The sequence below is a fragment of the Macrosteles quadrilineatus genome, unplaced genomic scaffold (assembly GCF_028750875.1).
Source record: "Macrosteles quadrilineatus isolate MER2022 unplaced genomic scaffold, UCM_ALF_1.0 Scaffold_5__1_contigs__length_97177068, whole genome shotgun sequence".
Lineage (NCBI taxonomy): Eukaryota > Metazoa > Arthropoda > Insecta > Hemiptera > Cicadellidae > Macrosteles > Macrosteles quadrilineatus.
The window spans coordinates 11296448-11315620 of NW_026542598.1; positions in this window are offsets into that span (position 1 = coordinate 11296448).

The following is a 19173-nucleotide window of genomic DNA, read 5'->3' on the forward strand; positions in this document are numbered from 1 at the left end:
ATAGTTAAGTTTATGTTGTTTAACTATGCAGTGTGCAAACAAAATTAGATATGCCCAACCCAACCTGCCAAAGAGGCTACAAAAACATTCCGCATCCAAAAGACAACAAAAAGGAACAACGCACTTTCAAAACACACTCAATCCCAAAACAAACTATTAGTTCTATTACGATTCCGAATCGAATCTAAAACAAACAGTGATTGAAATCGAACGCAATGGTGCATTAGTTAACACTTAACTAGACCCAGCAATGAAAACATCGCCGCTAGATCGGCCACAATTATGCTAAAATAACAAGTCACAGTATTAATAGTAAATAGCGACAGAATAATCTGACCAGTTTTATCTATGCATGCATTATAGTTGTGTACACAGCGTCCATTTTGATTTCCTCTTATATTATAATTAGCGCAACATTCGACGGTGAGCTGCTGTTATCAGCACTTGCAGTTTACTCATTCGCCAATGATAAACAACCATGTTTGTTGAGACCGAGTTATGCCTATTGTTGTCGTTATGGAATATAATCTAAATACGTTACCGGACGCATAATGAATATTATAATTAGATTCCCTGAACTCCAGGATGACGCATCCTATGAGTGGTTTGATACGTAATTGAATGAAAACGCACAATGCTGCGTAAAGAGCAAAGTTCAACTCGAAGAATACCCACAGCTTATACTAGCTTAGCTTTTTACGTTAGGGCGTCCTTACGATGTCTGGTTGTTTCTATAATCATTGCAACTCTGCAAACCTTTCGTAACATTTTATTGTATGAGAATGCTTTCAAGAACTGTTTTGTTAGGTCCCACACCTAAAGATTCTGGGATTCGTCTGATAAATAGTCTTCCCGCAGACCATCACACTTGATGGATTCCTCGGTTTTGATCCAGCATATGTCGGGGGAGTGGACTGGAAAGATGTGCATCTAGCGTAGAGGAGAAAGTCCAATAGGTTATGAGGAGAGATCGCCTATAATAGCGAGATTAGGTTGATATGCACCTCCGCACTGAACAGTGGAACACTGGCAGCTAAAATAATCACCTTCCTGCATCCCGGTGATTCTATCTGCAATCGCCTTTCCAACGAGAAAGAAATCGACATTACTGTTCTTGTATCCGGGAAAAGAGTTTGATTGAACACGTATTAATAGACAGAAATACAGTTTAAAACCAAACATTGCTTGTGTTAGTTTTAAAAACGGTAGGGATAAAGTACAAGCTTTTGAGAACGTAGTTTTGCCATTGAAGAATATTTATCATGCTGTGTAAACAGTGATGACGGTAGGAGCTGATGTACTATGAGATAGTTTCCAAAACGTATCCATTTAAAGGCGATATGAGGTGGATGTAAAGCAGATTAGATACAGTATGTGTAGAAATATCATAAAGTAAATAAGAAGTTACTAGGAGTAGAAATAGTGTATTAAGAAGGAGCTTTAAATCTGATAAATTTATGTTTAATCATGTCACAATCTAGAAGACAGTTAAATTACGTTGTCAAAAACAATTTTAACCCCTAGAATCGTTAAAAATGTTTAATTTTTCTGAACTTCTCTTCTCCTAAATTCAATATAATTCTGGATACGATCCATGCGTCAAATAATTAGTACCGTACGACAGTTTTGTTTTTGGCTGTACCATAAAAAACTAGATCAGCTGAAAGAGCGTGTGTAATCCACATTTTGCGATTTTCAGCTTGCAGTTTGCATTTTGTATTCCTCACCTTGGTGTGCAAATTTTGTGTTTCCAATTTCTCGTCAACATTTTAAATTTCACAGTTGCAGTGCACGTTTTCTATTTTCAACCTTGCTGTCTACATTTTGTATTTTCCATACATGTTCTATGTGTTATGCCTTGCGACGTATATTTTGCTTTTCCAAATTGTAGTCCAATAAATTTCTCCACTTGTTTACAATTCGGATTTCTCACTTCATTATTTATTTTCCGTTTTGCAGTGGACATAATATGTATTATTTAACTAACAGTCCTTATTATGTTATTTTTTACCTTGCAGTTCACATTATGAGTTTTCCTCCTAGCAGTCCATACATCTCATTTCCATTTTCCTGTTGACATTTTTTACTTTCCACCTTGCAGCCTACATTTTCAGACGCCCGAATGCTGTAGCATTACAGATTAAACCTGTCGTTTAGCTTCATCTGCATTCGAAAACACCTGTTTAAAATTCTTCTTGGGAAGAAACAAAGGTCTGAGTGTTGAGTTCATTTTTAATGATTGATTGATTAATGAACTGATGTTGGTAAACAACGGTTCCCGGGAATAAATAAGTGTATGCTGAACAAAGCCCCTTGGTCAAACGCTGTTAAACACCGTGTTTCGCTCTTTGAAAAATATATTTCAGCTGTTAATAAACCTGCTCAACTCTTCACGTTGACAGCGTTCAACAATGATTCGCTCGGTAATAATTATATATTTACGTTGAAGACCGTTTTAAATTGTTTAGTTAAACTCAGTTTACTCTGTTGAAAAGGAACTTATTCTTAAAAAATCTGTTTGACTTCGTAATAGCATGTTAACACAGTAAAAACTATAATACACTCTGCCAACAATTTGTTTACCCTTGTAACTTCGTACTGTACTTAGATACAGCCACAAGTGTTTAACATTTGACAATAAAGTAAAATTTAACAATATTAACCCTATGCATGCCTGGAAATAATAAAGTGATGTGTGTATAAAATATATATTTTGAATATAACTTAATGTTTGGTGGAAATATATTATTGGGTAATACGAAGATTATCGAACATCTAGAACAAAAATCATAACTGACAAATATTAGGTTAACGTTATAATTATGTAAATTGACAATAAAATCAATAGGTTTCCTTTTCGTAAGTATTCAATTTAATGAAACCAATTACCCGGGCAGTAGATGTATTAAAAAATAATCACATTCTTCTGCTTAATTATATACACCATTTTAAAAAAGAAAATGATCTAGGGTGTCAAAAAAACTATTCATTTAATTACCTCCGAAAACTAAATTACTACTCCAAATTAAATGTTTACTTACGTTCAAAGAAACTAGGAGCACAACGATTAACTTGTATTGATTTTTTATAAATTCCCAGCAAATATATATTGTGGCAACAATAAAACTACCATTAGGTCGTCAATAAACTGTATAATAAGTTGATTATTTAGAAAGCGAAGCCGGTAAAGAAGCCAACGAGACTATAACCGACCAATCACAAGCGTTTATGCCACAACAAATAAATCCGTTACGAAACAAATTGATGAATGCCGAAGCCTTTTAAAACTAATAAGTATTTTGCTACCACGCCATCACAATTCCCTTCTTAGAATTATATTGTAATCATAAAAAAGCTAAACAATAATCGAAGTGGTACAAACCTTTATGTATTTAGAGGCAAAAGATATTTCCAAAAGGGTTCTTTGAAAGCGACCTAGAGAGAAGAAGAAAATGATTATTTGCACACAAGAAGGTGATGTGAAATTCCTGCTAATTATACTAACATGGAAAAACCTCTCATATTCTGGTATCTACCAATATTTTTATCACAAAGAAAACCACGAACTATCCAAGAGATCAACTTATATTGTATTGAAAGTCATTTATACATTCTAAAAGCTTTTAAATTGTAATGAAAGAATCCTTTTTATAAGAATATACTGTCACCGTCAGCTATGCAAGGAATTAAAATGCTCCTGATAAAAGTACAGTAATAGATTTAAAGACAAAATGTAATTCATCCTCGTACAAGGGATGCATTGGTGTCCAACAATTATAAACAAAACGCCCATGAAAGGTTTGCTCCTATTCAGCTAAAATATATTTTTAAACAACTCGTTGAGGTAGTTCGTTAGAAGACATGTATCTAGTTAAATATTTATTTAATATCCTCTATATTGGGTTGAGTGTAAAAAGAGCAACGTCACCCTAAATCTCTGTACAGGAATTTACGAATAAATTTTTAATTTAATTGACATTAGCATGAATCGAACTGTTAGATGGATAGGCCTATAGTGACAGACCTCTGTTTGGAATGTGTACTTGTAATGGTCTTGACACCAACTGAAATAAACCATGATAAAAAGGAGTACTGGATAAACAATCATTAATATACGTTGAATCCAAACAAAACCTCTTAAGGGGATGGTTTTAGTTCCATTTGTTAGTAAAATTAATTAAAATAACGTATTCTTTGATTTATGAAATTAAAAAGAAAACAAAATGTCATGTAATTGTTAAATTGAGATAAGCACCATGAATAGAAAATAAAGTGACACATTCTTTGTATATAATAAAGAGAAGGATAGTTTTGATATAATTCCTCACCTTCATATCCCACGGTGGATGGTTAATCTTAATTTTTAAAAGGGTAATTTTTATCAAACTTGGCAAATGTATTTATTTTAAATTATGCTATTTTAACACATACATTAAGCTTAAACTATATTTTAAGCTTATTTTACCAAATAACTTACTTTATTAGCTTCCCTGTAACAGCAAACCTATGGACTCGTTACATAATATTTTAATAGATTTAAGTGAAACTCTAATAAGGCAAATTGAAATTCACTTAGTCTACAGGTTTGCTACGACAGGGACATTTGTATATAGACATCATCAATGCAGCCTCCCCTACTCGGTCATCTTACCCTCCACGTACGGCACGCCAATCAAATATGGAATATTCAATGATAAATCGAGTCGGCTTTAATTTATTAAATAAGTGACTCCGCTTTTGAGCGGTACAAGTTTGCCTTATTAATTCAGCAGGGAGGCCTGCGCCCGCTATAAAGTGACTGAAATATTAACAGGTCTTGCAGGTAGGGTGGAGAAATAATTCACCGCGCTAGCCGTGCCACTAGCTTATGTGGATCGATGCACGCGCCGACACGCTCAATTAAATAATCTGCACAACACCTAATTATCGCTTCTTTCAGTTCCTTTTGCGGCTTTGCGCTGGTCTGCCTGCCGCCTCCCTCGACGACGCAGACCTTCTTTCTGCTATTGTAGAGGAAATGTACTAATTTGTGGAATTTACCATACAAATAAATAAAATAAATTCGTAAGTTTTCAAGTGAAATATAAATCTTCAGTACAATGTGTAATTGACTGGTATAAACATGCGTTCTGTATCTGCAAGGTATGTAGGACATGTTGTTGATGACTTATTTATATGATGCAATCTGTGTCCTGATTAACAATAATAATAATAATGTGTTATTCCAGCAAAATGTATACAAGTTTTGCATTGTACTATTTTTTTTTGCTTACTGTGATACTTACTTATACACAATGAGCTGCAGGTAAATAGGCCTGTCAACAATTGATGAGTTAAATAGAGTTTATGCGAAATCAACATAAGGCACTTTTTGTTTCACTACAGTACCCTATATTATAAATTTTTTTTACCAAATTACTTCAAAATTAGTAATTTTCTTCAACTAAATAAACGTTTCTGTAACAGTATACTGTAATTTAATAATAAATTCATTTAGGTACAGTATTTTCGTAGTTGTATCAGCACCTCGTATAATTCGTACTAGGTAGCCTTATAAGTTAGCCTTTCAGATACATTTATCAAATCATAAGAGATCCAATTAAATTTAGTTTCTGAAACCAGTGGCGGATGTGTATCTGTAGGTTAACAAATTCTATACCTTAGTTGTAAAGGAAGATTTTTCAATTCGCTGTTTTCTCCGTTACGAACCACAGGTACATTAGCTGCTACAAAATAAAATGAAAGACAGTAGAGTCATTGCTCGACCTCTTTGTCGAATATATTGCTACCTTACCGGCTAGTGATAAGAGGCGCGCTTGGACGGCGGTCAGTCGAGTTGTAGTGTTCCGCTATCAGCAATTCAACACTAGCTGGCAGATACGAAGCCTAACCTAACTATATAAATCAAGATTTGTGCATAACAATTCAGCATAAAAAACATACTGATAGTCTTATACAGACTACAGACTCTAGCTTTCTCCTTTAGATGATTACAACCCAACATCGTGTTACATCTGCATATGCAGTATGCAGTCGAGACGTTATAGTTGATGCAATAATTGCGCTTTAATAACGTTCGATGCGGCGCGGCGGCGCCACATACGTGAGGCTATACAGTACGAGATATTACAATCACAATCTTTGCTAAACTGAGGCCGTGCACGTCAACCCGCCATTATCGTACAGTACACCCGTTATAACAATATGCAAACGCTGATACTGTGGGAGCAAAACCTTCTCTGTTGTCTCATAACTGTTGATAGGCTTTGGTCAGGGACTTGATCTACCAACGGAAGAGGAAGTCTCAATTTTGGATTGTAAATACAAATACAGAATGGTTCATTCAGTTGGGTCCTAACAACCAGTGCTATGTATATATAACTATAACTAATTGTAATGTTTAATTTTGATTGGTGTAAAACTTTACGAATGAGTGCTTATTGTTGGAATACAGCTCAAAATTAACGAATACTTTAGGCTCACGAACCCATAGACCGTACGGTACTTTGAGTAAGATTTTAACCAAGAAATTAAATGAAAATAAACTCCTCAAAATATAAGAAGGTATTAATCGGAAATTGAAAGATTTAAAATTTAAATATAGGTATTTTGATCAATAATGACATTCTATTTATATAGCTTATGTCGATGGCAATAAGGTATATTAAAAATCCATATCCCCAAATGATAAGGTGAGGGGTGTTTAGGAAATATTAAATAAGAGGCTGAACTGGTTACAACAAGTTATTCATAAAATTATTTTCATCATCATTTAAAATTCATTGTTTTGAAAAGAAATTGTGTTAAAAGTATATTTTGGCGATGTTGAGGGTTGTTATTTAGTATGTGGACATTGTTTATGACCTTTTAAACTAACCACTTTTGTTTTATTACTTTCAATAAAGTAAAGGGATTCACTTTACTTTTGTCGGTGAAAATTATTCTGAGTAATATAAAGAATGGAAAAGTTTGTAGACCAAGGTACAACGTAAATAATTTGTCCGAGAAACAATACAAAAACGAATACTCAGAAAACAAAAAATTATTAATGCCGTAGTATTTTTAAATGATCTACTTAATCAACACTACGCAATCAGAAGACGTTCAATGATTAAGCAGAGATTCAATAGGGACATGCAGTTTATCCACTTAAGGGTGGGTGGGGGATGGGGCTTGGTGAGCGTGTTAACATTCTCTATTTTTAACAGTACAAGGGTTAAGGGTTCTAGCGTGGTGTGTGTGGGTGGGGGGATTTCACAGCTGTTAGATGCAAGGGCCGATACTACACCCTAATAGGGAGCAGTAGGTGACCCCATTCACATTGCTCTAGCACAGGCTGTATGGCAAATGTCGATCATTCAACTCATTAAAAACCATGAGCATGGAGTGATAAATACTCGATACAACTAAAATTAGTAGAGAAACGTGACAGCATAAGGTGTGGAAAAAACTAAAATGGCGAGCATCAACAATTGTAGTTCTAATAATTTCAAACAAAATTTTACGATTAATTATTAAAACATCATTATTTTAAGAAAGGACGACGAGATTACCCAAATCTTCTATATATATAAATAAAAAGGCAAAGCTGACTCACTCACTCACTCACTCATCACTAATTCTCTTACTTCCCATTTACCTAGGAGGCTGAAATTTGGTACACTGATTCTTTAGGCATTGGCAAGTGAGAGCAGCAAACGAGCTCCAACACAAAGGTTAGTGAGCGTAGCGAACGAACTTCAACCAGGACGTGATTGAGCCATGCGAACGAGCTCACTTATGAAGTTAAACGGGACAAAGCCCGCGGGTACAGCTAGTCTTAGTAATATATTGATAAACATTAATGGGTCAGACAGTCTTCTAACCACGCCAAATCAATAGACCTCATGAACTGAACTTAAGCACAAAGATCATTTACGTACTCTGGATTATTTTAACGCATATTACCGTGTAAATAAGGATTTTGCCTAGTGTAGAATTATATTTTCCGAAATTCTTGAGGAGGGGCTTTAGGAAGTACAAATTGATAACCCTCCATTTGCCCAAACAGAAAATGAAATTGATTTTTTGTTTTCGTTTCAAAAATTCCATTCATTCTACTTTTTTACACAGACGATTAATAATACCAATTTGATATTTTTAACTAGAAAATGTATCTATCAACGGAAAATGCCTTTGAACATACGGTATGTCCAGTTGTTTCTCTAAAGAAGCTGCAAAGGACTATATTCTAACTGACTTTTTCTTGTGACAGATGTGGCAAAATATATAAAACACATCTTACAAATATACGAAAACCAAACACAGTTGTTGCACCGTGACCAGATCTCCGAAAGGTAAATAATCACAGATGTATTGTGTATTGACCAGTATCATCTGGCGTCATCTGCATTCTCGCCATCAACACCAACACGACCAGTTTTGATAAGGTTGAGGTAAAGCGTGTTTGACAACAGCACAACTGTACCAAAACAGGCGGACATCGCCACTAACAGTATAGCCATGTTACATTAGAATAGCCTATGACACACACTAACACAGACCGATCTGATGTCAACGAAACTAACATACAATGTTGGTTAATGTACACAATGGTACCGCGAACTGTACCATCTATCTGCATTAGATATACTGACGACAGTCACCACTGGGCAGGCCCTTATTAACATTCTCGTCATATCGTGGCACTGGTGAAGATGGATATGGATGAGGAAATACTCAATGTTTGTCCTACGTCCATAAAATAAACGATGATATCGCGTCTATTTTTCACACGTTCAAATGTCATGATTTTTAGTTTGGTGCCATGTGTACTATATTTCGAATAAATAGTAAGCCTACATGGTTCAAGGGTCTGTCAAGCCAAAATACAAAAATTATTGAAAATTGAATACTATGAAAAATTAATTGTAGTTAAGTAAAAATAGAAAACCTCTCCAATAAGACAAATCAAAGCTTGGTCAAATGTAAACAAGTTAGTCCGTATTTGAGGATGAACAATGACGAAATTAAACCATGCAGACGGTTTGGCTTCTTTCAGATTGAAGCTAATAGGATAATGTAATGGTTTAAAAGGAACCTTTTAAAATAACAAAATCAGACATGGAGTTTGTGGACTTTGTTTTCTGATCCGTCTGTTACTTTTAAACTATCCAAAAGTGTTTTTATACAACTAATACAAACTAAGACGAATAACCACTGTTTTACATACACAGGCGAAACACACGAGCATTTTCAGAAGAGAAGATTTGAGGATTCCCTTCTTAGAAAATGCAAGGCAAGAACTGTCCTAAGATTATCATCATACTGTAATTTAATGGTTTACCAGATATAATTATTCAAACCACAACATAAAGTATATGACTAAGTCAACTGTCTTCATTTCCATACTTCGTTTTATATCTCAGTTTCATCAGTAACATTCAATTCGTCTCCACTAACTACAACAAGGCATTTGTTCTATATTAAGAGACGCGATGGTTCATAATCTAAAGGGCCCAGAATGCTGTAAGACAAACGCAGACAATAGTGTAGATTAGAATAACATAAGCAAGTAAAGCAGCAGCAAGAAAGAGGTCTGAATTATTTGTCAGCCGTACCTGCAAGAATCGTTAATATTTCACCACTATATAGCCGAGCGCAGGCTTCTGCTGCATTAATAACCAAAACTTGTTTCCTCTCCAAATGAAAATCTCTTATTTAAATACAAAGACGAGGTTTCCCTGAATTTCATAAGGAAGGTTTATATTAAAAACATGCTTTATTCAATATGCAGCTTAATAAGTTGCAATCTCGCTTGTTTATTATGTATTTATTCAGTTTCCGAGTTATTTTATTATTAGAATATGAATCTCTTGCGGTATTTAAATTGCAGATTGGTTTATATAACGGCTATTTATATAATGGACAAAAATAATAGCGGTCGTTAAGAATCAGCGAATCTAAATAATCTACTGTGAGTTTATACAAGCATTGGGGTTTGAAATTTAATTTATACATCCCCTGCCTACTGAAATAGTGTTATTGTAAAAAACTAAAAAAGTTATAAAACTAAATTAGAATTCCCACGGCCCCATGAATCTTCGTGGTATTAATAGTATGACTTTTTAGTTAACGATCTTGAACTAATTTTAAAAATTATATTTTAATATGGATCCAATGGTACACGTATTTTTAAAGATCATATTTTTTTACATAAACTCAAAATGTAAACTTTAGACTATGACGCAAGCAAGCCCTGATAATTCGTTTATATGCAGACAAACACTTGGGGTTTTAAGGCAATCCCGCTCTTATTGGCAAGCTTGTGAGACGTACGCGTCGCATTTCGCCAGTAAAAGGCAAGTATCATGAGGCTGCTACACAGTCATACAGTACATACAGTACTTTATACAGTACAATGCAATGGAGCATTTGAAAATATCTGTAAACACAATTCTTAGTTTCAGTCTGCATATGAACATAAGTTGTTAATTATAATTGTATGACTAATATTTTAATTTTAATTTAACGTTAATTTACTATCAAAGGTCACAAATGAGGAAAAATAGAAACCGTATTCAAGTGAAAACCATAGAAAATTTAAATAAAGAAATATAAATGTGTAAACCCTTCTGTTTAGGCTGTAAACCTTGTAAAATTAACTATGTTAGTCTTTATATTAGAAATCTCTTAAATTGTATTCTGACATTATATAAAATACAACTTAGGTTTAAATTAATTAACGTACAGTACATGATGTAGTGAAATTAAACTGGCTTATGATACGAACTTATGACTTCATAGTCCTTTTCTACAGTAACGACTACATCTAACAATGTAATTGAAAAATTGAAGAAGGTACATTTTACAATTTGCAAATGCTATTTATTTTTTAATACATCGAAAACCGACGAATAGAAAAATTAAACTAAATTGTATTTGACTTCTTACTGTAAGTGTCGGTCCACTTAAAACGTTTTAAAAATAATTTGGAACAATGTATTCATAATTTTTGGGAAACACCATAGAAGTTAGGCATAAGCAAATAGCTGAATAGCCCACCAAGTTCAGTCCATCGATGTATAAAACTAACATCGATGGTTCAGTAAGAGGGTTAAGGCTGTGACGGTGTTCAACCCTAAACATCCTGTAAGTAGGGTACTCGTGCATCGCAATAAGTCCTATTAATATATCACAGTAAATACAAAGACATACTTTATGAGTACATTCACTATCATACTTATTAGAACATCTTTTTCTGTTAATTGTTTGAACATTCTCCTCCCTTATTAAGTTTTAATGAAAGCTGAATGAAATGTTTACGCTCAAGTCTCAAAACACAGACTGGGTTGGCATTACATTAGTTGGTATGTTTGTATTCTGCTTTTAACACGTGTTCTTATAATGTTTTAAATTATTTAAAAAGCGTTGATAACAACTAAATTTTTAAATATTATCCTTGTCATTATAACAGCCGAAAAACAATCTTTTAGGACTCTCTAAAGATTTGTGGACGCCTTAAATTTGACAGAAATAAAGAGTTTACTTTACGTATTATCATAGACCAACCAAAACAAGTGGACTTTTCATACCATTGTAAAGTTTGAAGTTCGTTTTTTGTGTCTAGTTCATGTCCGGTGACACTGGGCACTAGTGTGGACAAAAATTTGTTTCTAGTATTTTTGGGTCAATTTTTTTATTTGTTTTGGTTGTATAACTAGATAAAGAGTTATTGTTTGTGATTAGATCGCTTGTATTTGGTCAACGAGGGTTTAAATAACATGACGCAAATTGTAAACAAAAACACGATCCTAGCAAACCCAGATGGAACTAACAATAAAATTGTCTTCAGATTGTGACAAAATTTGGTATAAACGTGTAAACCTACGTTTATTCGAGTTTACGAGTTCGCGAACCAGCATGATCGGACCATGGGAACGGGGTTTAATGGGGGGATTAATGGGATAAAAATTGGGTTTTCTCGTCATTTACCCTCAACACATAGAGTTCCCAATTTCTCAATAAACCATTTTGAAGAGCTTAAAAAACAAATAATTTAGTGTATTGAAGTGTTTTTGTATGGTTATTGGTTTTGGATAAAATGCAAAAAATTGCAAATATCAAATTCCCATGTTATTCTTAATTTTGATTAAACTTGGCAAATCTATTTCTTTTATACTAAGCTATTAGTGTTTTACCAAGAAAACATACTTTATTACCCTCCATGTAGCAGCAACCCTAGGTAATCGTTAAACCTAATGTTATTGAAATAGATTAAATTGAAACCAAATCAGGCAAATGGATTCGCTTAGTCTACATGTTTCCTACGTCGGGGTATTATGTTTCATCTATGATATTATTTATCAATATCATACCTCCCAGAGTTACGCGAAGAATCTACTACAATCAGTCAAGTATTCAAACACTTCAATTTCGCATGCAACACCACCTCGCGGGAAGACGAAAAACTCTCATCACGCAGACATATTAATATTCTCGCAGTAATTAATAACAATCGAGCCAAAGAAACGTTGGGCTAAACACTTCCTCTCGGGTGCAATTTCCCCGCGCAGATCCCGTGCAGGATAACGGCGGCAAGACGACTTTATTAACACAGGAACAGCGGTGTGTGGCTGATGTCGGTCAGACACGTACCTAATAGAAATGTCCCTGCAGTTTTGCAACAATTAACCCTTCAGTTGTTACACGCTACGACCCTCGGAGTCTAAACAAGTGGTAGTGATGCGGGGGTTCCATGTTCGTGTCTCAGAGGCTGAAGACATTGCGGGCGTCCTTTCACCCTGTTTATTCAGGATTCTTCTGTGGAATCAAAATTAACCTAAAAATAGTCACCCTCAGTTTCCATCATATTAAATTCTGATAATATTTAATGTATAACATATTTTGATGCTCAATTTATTTGGGACATTTCGTTTCTTAAGTTCTTTGAGAATGGTTTAATACAATTATAGCCCTTTTACGTTAAAATTGTATTTACGGTACATAGTCACATGTCATATTCTTGCTCAATATCACATTTTATGCTGGAATTTTAGAAAACTACATAATCTCTAAGGTTAAACATACAACATGATTAAAATTAAGACAAAGTAAGATTAGTTGATTTTGAAATTTCTAAGGATTGAATAGATTCTCAAAGAAATTAAAGATTCGCCAAAAAGGGGTGCAAAACCTCTATATTCACTGAACTTAAAAAAAAATCCTAGATAGGGAGCAAAATTTTAAAAAGGGCTCTGATTGTTTGAGAACCTTGCTTGGTAATTCCGTGACTGACCCTAGCTAAAAAATCAAACTGATTGTACAAGTAGACAAATTTGAAAGGATTAAAATTTGTTTACTTTAAGTTTAAAATACGCGAAAGACCATTTAAAACTTGGTTTGGAATACACTTTTTTACACCAAAACTATAAAAAGAGTCATCTGCTTTGGTGTCGAGATGGTATAAACAATTAAAATTTGAAAATGAAATTTAATATTTTTTTGTAATTTGCATCAGCTTCAAAAGTGGATTCTGTACATAAACCCATACAGTCTAAGCGGTTGTAGGGTAAAATTCTGACAGCATTAATCCAAAAACATTTTCTAACTAGAATTTCAACTGTTAAGGTGGCAACGTCCAAATGTCGTGGAAAAGTATCATTGTGAGTAATTTCTGGAAATATGTAGTGCTTTCCTTAACAAATTGTAGCTTCCTGTTTACTGTTACTAGTTAGAATTAATATAATTTAAATACTTATTTCTACCATAGATAAAACATACTCCCTTAGTAGATTTCCCATCCTTATGGAACAGCTGAAGCCAATTTTACTGTTGGTTCTGTCCGGTGTACTAAGTAGTTTGTTTAGATATACTAGAGTATTTTTTATCTATATTTCTACTCAGCATGGTAACAGACACAAGTAACAAAAACATCTTCATGTTGGAAAAGCTGCAGTTTACAATCCATTTAATTTACCCACTTCACTATATAATTCGTAATAGCCTTCATTTCTAATTAGTTTCGTCAGCGTATACGAAAAAATTTACAACCCCAATGCACTTTAGTAAATCCTTTGAACCATACGGAAATTAATAAAGTAATGGAATAATTTATAGCGATGATATAAAAGCGATAATGATCCAGATGTTCGTGAGACACGATACAGCACGCGGTCTTGCGACTTGTTCGCACGTGGCCTACTGTGAACACCACTGACTTCATCATGCCAAACCTACTGCTTTGTTTTAATATTTAAAACTCAAGACACACAGTAAAATTGTATTTATAATTTATTTCAAAAATATCCACACATAAGAACTGCAAAGTAAGAAATTGTACAAATATTAAAGATTTATATAACCTTACGTGAAATCGCAATTAAAAACAGGTTTAATATTCAAACCAATCGATAATTGGATACATGATAATATGATCGTGTCCAATGGGGATGTTCCGGGGCCATGTCCTCTTCTGCCTCGGACGCATTTAAAAATTGTTGTAATGCAGACTATCGTTACAACAATTTAATTTTCCTACAGTTACCTAACAATGTACATGTTCATGTTCTCTCATTGATTTGAGAAAGCGAAGTGGCCAATTCGCTCATCAGTGAGACAATGTTAACATTGTCTCACTCTAATTACTTTGTCTCACTCCAGATTTGCAACGTGAAGGCACGTTTCTTTGCCAATTTATTTGTTTTATGGTAAATGTAGGAAAAATATAATGTGCAACTCGAGTGCAAAGTGAGTAAGGATTTCTCTCGAGTGAGGCAATTGCTCACTTTGCTCACTAGTTGCACAAATAACTATTTTAAAAACTCTTTTTTCTCATTATTTCAGTCAACTACGACATTATTTTAACAGAAGTTAAATAGACTGCAAAACAATATTTTTAGGTCAGATGACATTGAAAAGTTCTCCAAGAAAATCTCGGTCGGTCCCCAGGTAACATATAAATACACATAACTAACATATAAACACTAACATACTAACATATAAATACAAACAGGAAAATCAAAGAGAACAGTGGAAAAATAGTTATTTGTGTAACTAGTGAGCAAAGTGAGCAATTGACTCATTCGAGATGGTTTCTCGAGTGAGGTAATTGCACTTTGCACTCGAGTTCCACATTATATTTTTCCTACAGTTACCATAAAACATATAAATCGGTAAAGAAACGTAACATATTTTTACACAGAAGTTAACTTGTAATATGACATTTAATGATATAACAGTTCAACAGCTGACCAGCTGATTTACAGCCAGTGCTGCCAACGTATTTTGCGCGCATACGACCTTGTCTGCATGTTACGCGCTCACTATTTCGTGCCTTCACGTTGCAAATCTGGAGTGAGACAAAGTAATTAGAGTGAGACAATGTTAACATTGTCTCACTGATGGGCGAATTGGCCAATTTGCTTTCTCAAATCAGTGAGAGAACATGTACATTGTTAAGTAACTGTAGGAAAACAAATGTAATTACAATAAAACTCGAGGTAAGTAAAAAAGACGCTCCTAACAAATAAACATATTTTTTACATAATAAGTCCCAATTGTAAACACAATAATACACAAGTTAAACCTCATAAAGCAAAAAATATGTAAACATTATCAACAATTTCAATACAAAATATTCTGTACATGCAATTCCGTACATCGCACAACGGGCGAATGCAATCCAAGAGACGTTTCCCGGGTATTTCTGTTTATACTAAAACGTGTCGGTGGCGAAGAATGAATGAGATAAGAGACTAGAATGTGATACATGAATATGCAGATGAGAGAAGTGGCAGCAAGTATGTGGACGATGTGTGAACACGGCTTGTGGCGTGGTGGCGTGGCGACGTGGTGAGCACAGCTGATAGTGGCGTACAGATAGCGCGGCGCAGTTAATCCGACACATCCGATAATCCGTTACTGGTCTAGGTTTTCTTAAAACTAAATAAGTTTTCCGGGTAGGCCTACACGTTCGATGAAGCAGAGTTCAATGACAAGAGGCTGAGTTCGGACGGATTCGAGGAAAAAAAAGTTAAATCACTTAAAGCAATCTTGAATTTAAAATTCTAACTAGTCCACTTGTTTTATAAACTCTCCAACCCTATCGCCTTGGTTGTCCCCCAGGGAGTCTTGCACATTCATGACAGTGTTGAGACAAATTAAATGTACGGTATCAAACAGGATCTGGTAATCTTTAAAGCTTTTGATTTTTGTGAATTTAACACCCTTGCCATTTCTGAACCGTTATGGTAGTTATAACTTACCTTTCATGTGGGTATAACTTAGTTGGGGTGAAGATTTTGCAATATTCGGAAAGTACTGATCTTATAAGCTGATTTAAAATTCTATTGGCTCCCAAATGAACTGTAAAACAAAAACAACCGATATTTTGTTTAATTATTTTTTATTGAAAATTCGAAAATGACGCTATCGAAACAAAAATGCATTTCCAACTACTTCTTTTTTTTAAGTAGTATATTTTCTAACGAACCACATTTCAATTAAAAATTTCAAAAACACAAACACCATAAAGACCTTCTTGCCTGTGCCAAAGGAACTGTTATTTTAGCCCAGGCGAGTTAACGTTTCATGCCGTTATAGCAAGCCCAAGCAAGGAGCCGATGAATAAATAAACCAGCTAGCGCCGGCTCAAAAGCCGAGTCATTTAATAAATTAAAGCCGACTTAATTTACTATTGAAAATTCCATAACGCGTATGAGACGGTGAATATGTAGCGCCTCATGAATTCCCGGCAACGATCGATACATGCACTGTAATGTGCCTACTTCTTGTGGGACATGCAACCGTTCTTTTGATTGCTATATACCTGTTAACAATAATTAAACTACTTTAATTACATTTGATACTACATGGGCTAAGAAGGAGTTAGAGTAGAGCTCAATGTCAAGACAAGAGTTCTGGGACAAATGTACGTATGTATATAATTTTTCTGTGTCGTTTATTTATCGTCGGTTATCAATTCACCGAACACGGTCGCTTAGACGTATCGTCTTGGAACCCGGACGTTCCTAGTTCGAAACTAGCCACACGCAATATCTTATGTTGGCATTGACAATGATAATTGTGTTGGGTAATATTCTAAATACATATCAGTCTATCAACTATTTTTACGTTGATATTTTGGCTGGGGTTTTTATAGGGTGCAAACTATGAGTGAAATTCAGTTGTATTCTACCACATGCAAACACTGCTGACCGTTGCATATTGCCCGTGCATTATTGTCATTTACAATTCTATAACACTAAATATACCGGAGGTATATAGTATTTCTACAATAGCTAATCACCATTCACTTTGAATGCTGCAAGAATAAGTCCCATTTAATTATCACACCTCAAGCAAGTCTTGATGTGTGCTTACTGTTAGGAGTATATTAGGCGCCGTTTAAGAAAAAAATATAAACACCAAAACACACTCGATACATGGTAAACATAGATTTACCCAAAGTTAACTACAATCTTTAGCTGATCTAAGATGCAAAAACTATTATAAGGTTTTACCTGTCCTGTAAAGTTCATATATCCAGAACTTCAACTTCTATTCCTAAACGACATGGTATAATAGGTGCGGCGAAACGTCGGAGTTGAGAACTTTAGTCTGAAATTTTAAATTTAGTATTATTTTTATTTTTGTATATGTTTTTAATCATCCATGTGTATGTGCAATGAACTGTGTATGATTGTGATATGACGCCCAAAAATATTTATCATACTGCAGAACTTCAACGTTACAACCAACAAGTCTTGAGGCAACTCCAAAACAAACCTACACCTTCACAAAACTCAACATTTCCAATCACACTGCATTGTCCATTTTCCTGCAGATAGGTCATAAAGCCACATAACAAAAGCCAAATCATACTCTGCAATAGTGATTATAATTGTTTCGTGGTGATTTAAAGTCAGTCAGCAGTCGTAGGAACGACCCGAGGGCAGAACGAGACGGAGAGTCGTTTAATGACCTTATCATTATAATGACAAACGACCGACATGTGCATCGTAACTACCAGTGACACTTATGTTGCCAGTAGCAGGGCATTACACGAGTCTACTGCACGGGGCGACTACTAAACTATCTACAGATAATACTAATACTAGAGTGTGGCTGGTAAAGGGAGTTCTACAGTATAAAGAGGGTTCTCCTCGGCTGAGAGAGATACCATTATTTTTCTAAGTAGGAGGACATCGTAGGTAGCTCCTAAAGCTCTGGGCCATAGGGTAATGGTACTATATAATACAGTACTAATGTATCTAAAAGTATCTGGCGATTAGCGAGAATTTAAGCCGGGAAATTGAGGCAAGTTTGAATAGTATACTTATAACATTACCATTAATCTAGTGGAATACACTTTTTTCGGAAATCTCCTCTTATTGTACACCTCAAACTTATTGGCAACACTATAGTACCAGACATCAAATTTGTATTTAAAGTTTGTTTTTTATTCAGGGGAAATAGTGATGATTGGTAGGTTTCGATGAAGAGTGCAAATTTTTTGTGGCGAAGCTATAAACTGAATGATTACCTGTGGACCGTTTATTAGAGCAAGTATTACAAACAAATGATAAATAAATGCCCAACGTTTTCCAAAATTTGGTCTTTACCGAATATAAAATCTACAAAAATTGTGAAAAGAAAATACGATCTGTAGTTAACTTTGTGATGGTAATTCGCAGTCACTGTATTAAGATACTTTGTCGAAGACTAGCAAACCAATCTTTACGTTTGCATATTTAGGTTGGTCCACCAACTTATTTGTATATTAGAACTCAAATTTCAAAACGTAAAATCTAATTTTCACAACCGTAACAAACAGAATAAATTAATATTTTTAACAAGTCCAAAACTTCGGTAAAGTGAGTTTTAAACCATTTTAACCCTGAAAAAATCGCTCATTTGAATGCCAACGGTCATATAACATTTCCTCAAAACCAACTCTTTCCTCTACAATTATTTTCTGTCGACAAATAATATGTGAACGTTTCCCTTTTTTCGTTGGCTATAAAACACTTAGGTTCACCTCAACACAAACAAATCCGAATTTTATCATTCAAAACAAAACGGTAATATTCACTAATGTACACTAAGTATTCAATCCAACTGCCACTACGATATTGGCTGGACGATTTGAAATATTACACAAACGACATCGAGCGCCAGTTGTGTTACATATCC